The following is a 7677-nucleotide window of genomic DNA, read 5'->3' on the forward strand; positions in this document are numbered from 1 at the left end:
CAAGGTATTGGAAAAAATTGATATGTTATGCTCTGCTTTCTTGTGGGGTAATAAAATCCACCTTGTTTCGTGGTCTGAAGTCTGCAAAGATAAAAAAGCTGGAGGATTGAGTCTCTTTTCTGCTAAGAAGTGGAATTATGCTGCAGCTATTAAGCTGCTGTGGATGATACACACAAAGAAGGATTTGTTGTGGATTAAATGGGTACATGGCAACTATCTAAAACACTTGGGAATCTGGCAAGTACAACCAAAGATAAATGACTCTTGGATGTGGAGGCAGCTCCTTAGGGTGAGGGATTTGATAATGAGAAATTTTGGGAATGTGAATAATCTACAAAGAGTCATCAATGGATGTCACAACAATGGTAAAATTCAAATTTCCTCTGTTTATCATGCCATCTCTCATTCTACAGCTGTTACATCTTGGTCGAACATAGTATGGGGAGGATTACACTATCCCAAACACTCAGTGATACTATGGCTTGTAATTCTCTCGAGGCTTTTGACTAAGGATAGGCTGTGTCGTATGGGAATACTGAACTCAAATCAGTGTGTCCTGTGTGCTAGCTCTACCAGTCAATTGGAATCATGTAGGCACCTGCTCTTTGAATGCCTCTATACTTCTGATGTGTGGAACAAAATGATGGTTTGGTTAGATTATACATGGAGATCATGCAACTGGGATCGTGTGATTGACTGGTATACTAATAACTTGAGGGGCTTTGGATTCATGAAGAAGTTAAAAAGAATGATTTTTTCAGCAACAGTTTACTGGATATGGAAGGAAAGAAATGCGAGGATTTTTCAGCAAAGAAGCCGAAGTTCTGATCAGCTAGTTAGAGAAGTAAAAATTTCAATACTTCAAAAAATACTTAATGAAGATGTTCCTGAGTATTTGAGAGATAGATTAGAAAAATTGTAAACAGTTTGGGTTTTTTCTCCAGTTTTGGTTGCTAGACTGTTTTCTAGCAGAGTTTTGATGTACACTCAATTCTAAATTTGGTGAATGAATATATTCTATTTCATCGACCAAAAAAAAAAGCTGTAGATATTTTATTAATGAAATATCATCTTAAAATCTTTTCCGCTTCAAGCAACTATAGAGTCATTGTGAGGATTAAAGATTATTACTTCATTCTCTAACATGATATTGTAGGTTGAACATCCTTTCTATGATCAAAATCTGAACTACTATACATAAAGACATATCTTTTCTAAAAAAAAATAAGCTTATTACGTGGCTGGTAAAATTTTAATCTAGGTTGCGCTAAGTTAGAGTGCTTAACCACCATTGTTAGAGAGAGAGAGAGAGAGAGAGAGAGAGAGAGAGAGAGAGAGAGACTACTATACATAAAGACATATCTTTTCTAAAAAAAAATAAGCTTATTACGTGGCTGGTAAAATTTTAATCTAGGTTGCGCTAAGTTAGAGTGCTTAACCACCATTGTTAGAGAGAGAGAGAGAGAGAGAGAGAGAGAGAGAGAGAGAGAGTTGCAATGCTTGAAATAATTGCATAAAAAGATTAGAGAGAGAATTGCAATGCTTGAAATCAGAGAGTTGCAATGCTTGAAATAATTGCATAAAAAGATTAGAGAGAGAATCGCAATGCTTGAAATAATTGCATAATAAGATTAGAGAGAGAGAGTTGCAATGCTTGAAAAAATTGCATCATAATCTTATTGTAAACTACCTCAGTGTTGTCGATCATTGTGATAATCTACACAATTTCTTTGATATTGTCAAAAACTTGCAATATTAGTATGGTTTCTGGATACAAATATACATAGAATCTTTCTCTTGTGTGTAGCAAGCTGCGTTTATCGCAGTCCCTCCGTTTGGAGGGTGGGACCAAAAGTCAGGTGGGGCCATGGAAAACTACACGATGGTCTTCTCTCGCGCACGTGCCAACCGTAAGGAGAACAAGAGCGATGTGAAGCGTGCGAGCTTTGGCACTGAGCAGGACTACATCATTCCTCCTTATAGTCATGCTGATCAAGTTGGCCATGACAAGGTATAATTTTGTAATTTCTCCTTTTTATTGGTTTTTTATTTTTTTTTTGATTTGGTAGGATGTAATGACCACGACTTTGAGGGTGTTTATACCTGCAGTTTATTGAATTTTCTGTTAATATCTCTCTAGTTTTTTTTTAACTTCATAATTTATGCTCATTAGCAATTTATCAACATCCATACTAAGATAATACGCCTTGAGCAAGTAATCTTAGGCCAAGATGTTCCTAATTTCTTCCTAACATAGACAACAAGAACTTTTGGGTAGTCTTTACATATGGATTAATCATTAAAGAGGGTAAAACCTTGTATGTATACGAATACTGTAAGCTATTTATAGCTCCTATATAAAGAAAACTCTAGTCAAAAAGCAAAAGTATGCAATAATAAATAAATTTAAAGAAAAAAAATATTATGTTTAAAGTTTCATCAAACTCACGATGGATGATAAGGAGCATCAAAATTAAAAATTTTGATGCCCATTACCAATAACTCGCAGCTGGTGAGATAGATGGAGAAAATCTCCAAACTAACAAGATAGGCGGGAAAGAAGATATCAATAAAGAAAAAACTCAGTGACAGCACACATCGATAGAAAGATAGAAATTTAGACACGGATCAATGAAAAAAAGATGTAGATCAAGTGTAATAAAAAAAAAGGAAAACTTTGAGCTAGGGTAAAAAAAGAAAGAGAAAGTTGAGTAGAAACCAAGATACAATCCGTTCGGGATTTTTTTTAACTGAACCAATTCAACATTTTCTAAAACCAAACTAAATTGTCAAAATTCAAATTGTTCACTCGATTATCAATTTAAATAGATTAATGCACACGTTATCCCAAAAAAGATTAATGCTCACCATACTTATAGGCAGTTGACAACAAAAGCTGAATTAGGAAATGTAATTAAGTTCTTAATAAACCTATACAAAAACATGAAGATGTATTTTTGTTGATTCAGTTACTGAACATAGTTTTCATTTAAAGGTCGTTAGCATACTAAAATAAGAAATGGGCTTGATTGAAGTTAGACAATAGGAAAATAAACTAGCAATATGCATTATTCTAAATACACATTAACACATTTCGAAGATCTGTAGTTCTATGATTTATCCTAATTATCCCTTTTTTTCTCTTTTTTTTCCTGCTACAGAAAAGAAATAAGCTAATTCGCTATTTTAGCTGCTGCTCTGTACCTGGTGCTTGATTTTACACGGTTTGAGAGGGCTAAGCTTTTGATCTTTGTTGTTGCTCTAAGGGACTAATATAAAATTGTATTTCATTCTCATTATTTATATGCAAAGCATTGGTGAATATAACACTGAAAGATCCATCAATATTCTTAAAATGTCCGACTATTTATTAATATTCTTATGTTGTTTTCATTCAGTTTATGATAATAATATTTTATGGTAGAATGGTTGCTCTAGTTATTATATGTTAAAAAGTGTCAATTGTTAATTGTTATCAAAGTAGATTATGTAGAATGATGCAACTGTAGTTGCTCATTGTGATTTTGGACAATTGAGGATTATTTAATATAGAGGACTTGTTTAGTTAATTTGTAGATTTCATCTCCGAGTACTTTGTTGCAAGAAAGGGGTCTTGGAAAACTGTTGCTCAACATCTTGTTCAGGTGCAATGAATATTGAAGAGGACTTGCATTAAGGACAGAGTTCACAAATTTCTATTTGGCTGCACATTGTTGAGAATATCTGACTGAAATAAAAAAAATCTAATTAAAATCAACATAGTTTTTGTAGATCACCTTTGATGCATAAATCCAGTGTGGCAACCCAAATATCTAGTACTCGGATATGACGTAAGGTAACCATGCAACCTCTGAGTAGTAGAAATTCTCTCACTTCCTCTTCAAGATAAAAGAAGTGGTAAAGCAAATGAGGGAAAATGAATCAAAGTAGTTAAAAGTCATTAATAAAGGAGGTAAAATGGGCTGAAGAAATTCAGTGCGGTGCTCATATTTCATGTAGATGGAGTTCTCTCTTAGTCTCAGCCTTGGTGTCTCTCCACTGCAACACAATTCTTGAAGAACAAAGAAAGATCATTGAAATCCTGAATCTCAAATTGACAGAAAGAAACCATTAATAAGACAAATATCACAAGCAATGATTATATAACATATCGTTAAATATTGTAACTTCTCAACATTTTCTAACAAATTTTCCTTCAAAACTTAGAAACTCCTCTTACTACCAACTCAAACAAATATTGGCATAAAAAAAAGAAGGGAAAAATGCACTTTCATTTGCACATAAGATGAAGGGCTATTGTGAATTTGCCTTTTCTCAGTATGCTGGAACTGACGGGCCAACATTGGTAAGATACACATGAGTTCCTCCAGCCATATTGAACACCTTCTTGAATCCCTGCGCACATCAGAACAAGCTCGATATATAGCCAAAATGTCGTAAAAGAAAAGTGAAACCTCTAAATATTTTGTGACTACTTATAGGCAGTTCTCAATATGGCATATTCTAGAATGAAAGAATACATGTTGTTGAGGATCTAGTCGTTGTTGTTTGGCTCAGAGGTCTGCACAATCAGTCCTGTTCTTCTCTCACAGTGCACCACCAAGAACACAAAGGGAGAGTTCACTGATCTCCTCCAACCGTCACTCACAAAGAGGATCGCACAAAGGGGTTGAGAGCACAAAGCCCACAGGAGCACAAAACTCACAGAAAGAGAGAGATCACACAAATCAGAGGAGAGCTCAAGCTCAAATCTTCACCTCTCTATCTCTTCTTCCTCTTCCTCCCTCTCCCGAGCTACTACCAACCCATTACCCATATATAGGGAAGGGGTCAGCCGACACGGGAGAGGAGCTAGGGAAGAAAACGAAGGAGGGAGCCGACCTACGGATGGGAGCAAGCGGCGGCCATCAGATCACGAAGACTTAGGAGGGGGTGAGAACCATCGGGTAGGTGAAGAAAAGAGAGGGGCTAGGGCACAAGTGGGGGAGCTGGGTATTTAGAGTAACGGGCCAACTTATTGGGCCAACAAAACAACCAACAATCTCCACCTTTGGCCCAAGGTAGTGCACATAGAAAAAAACACGGAACTGCAGGACTCATCATCGCCAAATTATTACCTGTATAATCACAAAGAAGATACAAGCAATGGAAGAGAATACACTAAGTAAACTCAGATCACAAAGATCGGGGTAAAATCACCAAGCATACCAAGTCCACAAAGGACCGAACTCTACCAAACGGTCATCGAGTTCAAAGGGGAAAAAATCACAAAGCTACTAACAAGCACAAAGCAAGTTAATAGGCCACAAAGGCAACACACAAAGCAAAAGGAGAAAATTACTCAAGCACAAAGCAAAAAGCACAAAGCAGATTAATAGGCCATAAAGGCAACACACAAAGCAAAGGGAGAAAATTACCCAAGCACAAAGCAAAAAAAAAAAGCACAAAGCAGATTAATAGGCCACAAAGGCAACACACAAAGCATGCCGAGTCCACAAAGGACCGAACTCTACCAAACGGTCATCGAGTTCAAAGAAAAAAATAATTCAAATCATGCATGCTATCTATCTCATGCATATCAAGCTCCACCTCATTAGGAATAACCTCATCTTGATTTTCAATAATTATTTCATCAGGATGTGATTCGGGTTGATTAATAATAGGCATTTGCTCCACCTCATTTGGAGCATCATTTTCAGAAATAGGGACAGGTAAAGGTAAACAAGGAAATTCATAAACAACATCTCTTCTTATCACAGAGTTAACAGAATCAAGCACAGGTTCAGCATGACAAATATACAAATTGTTTTGTTTTTCAGCAGTAAAAACAACAAGAGACCCTTTTTGAATTTTCATAACCCCTTTACCCCATTTTCCCTCCAAACCATCATTTTCTAGAGATGCACAAGAAATCAAGTTATAACGTAAATCAGGAACATGCCTAACATCCTTCAAAGTAAACACAGAACCAGAGGAAAACCTAAGGCATACATCACCAGTTCCTAAAACATTGCATTTCTTTTCATTTGCCATTGACACAAAGCCATTCTCTATTTTCTTGTAGTTTGAAAACAAGGTTTTAAAAGGAGTCATATGAAAAGTACAACCAGAGTCTACCAACCAATCTGATTTACACAAAGGATCAGATAACACAGAGTTCAAATATGCATAATCACACAGATTATTAATCATGAAAATCTCACCCATTTTGCCCTCACAGACAGCCATATTAGCATGTTCATTTTGCTGATTTTTCTTAGGCTTAGGACAATCTTTAATAAAGTGACCAGTTTCATGACAATTATAGCATTTTTTAGCTTTAAACCTGGACTTAGATCTACCCCTTCCATTTTTCAAATTTTTTCTTACTTTATTCCCCATTACTAGCATTCTTTTGGTAATTAGACCTATTCTGAGGCCTACCCCTCACATGCAAAACCTCATCAGAATTTTTATTTTCCCCAGAATGTTTTAAATCTAATTCCTTACTCTTAAGACCATTGACCACAACATCAAGGGTAACCTCATCTCTACCATATTTAATAGCAGATTTAACATCACTATATGAGTTAGGAATAGCATTTAGAAGGGCAATAGGAGTATAGTCGTCTATATGTTTATCACCAGTTAACTTAATATCTGAAATAAGTTTTGTGAAAACATCTAGGTTCTCCTCAATGTCCTTAGACATATCCAATCTAAATTTGAAAATTTTTTCAAGCAAAAACATTTTACTGGGCAAAGAGGTTTCAGTATAGAGTTCTTCAAGTTTATCCCAAAGGGTTTTAGCAGATTTCAAAATTCCAACTTTTCTAATCACAGAGTCAGATAAGTTCAAATAAATTGTGGAACAAGCATTTTCGTTCATTTCAGCTCTTTTTCCTTCAGTGTCAGAAGTTAGGTAAGTCTGACCAACAGCCCTAAAAGACTTCTGTTGAATTAAGATGCATTTTATTTTTTGTTTCCAAATGTTAAAATCAGATTTTCCGTTGAACGGAGCCATACCATATTGGATCATACTATATTGATTAGCAGCAGACATTTTTCACACAGAAAAAACAAACAGCAACTAAACAATGAACAAATCTGATTTCGGTAATTATCTGGCTCAAAACGTGTGAAGCAACTAGCACGAACAAATGAGAAGAACGATGAACACAGAGTTCTTGTTTCACTCTCTTTGGTCTTTCACACGAGCACAAACAATAACAGAAACTACTTTCCAAAAAAAAAATGCAACTATAGCCGGGAAAAAAATACAGAATTTTTACTGTATATTTTCAACAAGGTCAGAGCTTAACTGCAGCGGAAAGAAAACACAGGCAAGATATTTTTTTTTTCTTGTCAATTCTCCTGAGCGAAAACAGATTTCGAAGGAAAAAGAAAATGGTAACAGTTGGGTTTTCCGATGATATACCAGAGCGAAACCCTAGGAGAGGGTCTCGACCTTACCCACGCCCACGCGGTGGTCCGGCGGCGGTCCGACGGTGTCCAGCGGCAGCGACCAGCGGCGATCGACGGCGGTTTTGAAGCACAACGACACTAACCTCGCTCTGATACCACTGTTGAGAATCTTTGATGTCGTTGTTTGGCTCAGAAGCCTGTTCAACCAGTCCTCGTTCTTCCTTCACAGTGCACCACCAAGGACCAAAAGGAGAGCTCGCCGATCTCCTTCAC

This window comes from Asparagus officinalis, chromosome 7 (genome assembly GCF_001876935.1).
Source record: "Asparagus officinalis chromosome 7, Aspof.V1, whole genome shotgun sequence".
NCBI classification, from domain to species: Eukaryota; Viridiplantae; Streptophyta; class Magnoliopsida; order Asparagales; family Asparagaceae; genus Asparagus; species Asparagus officinalis.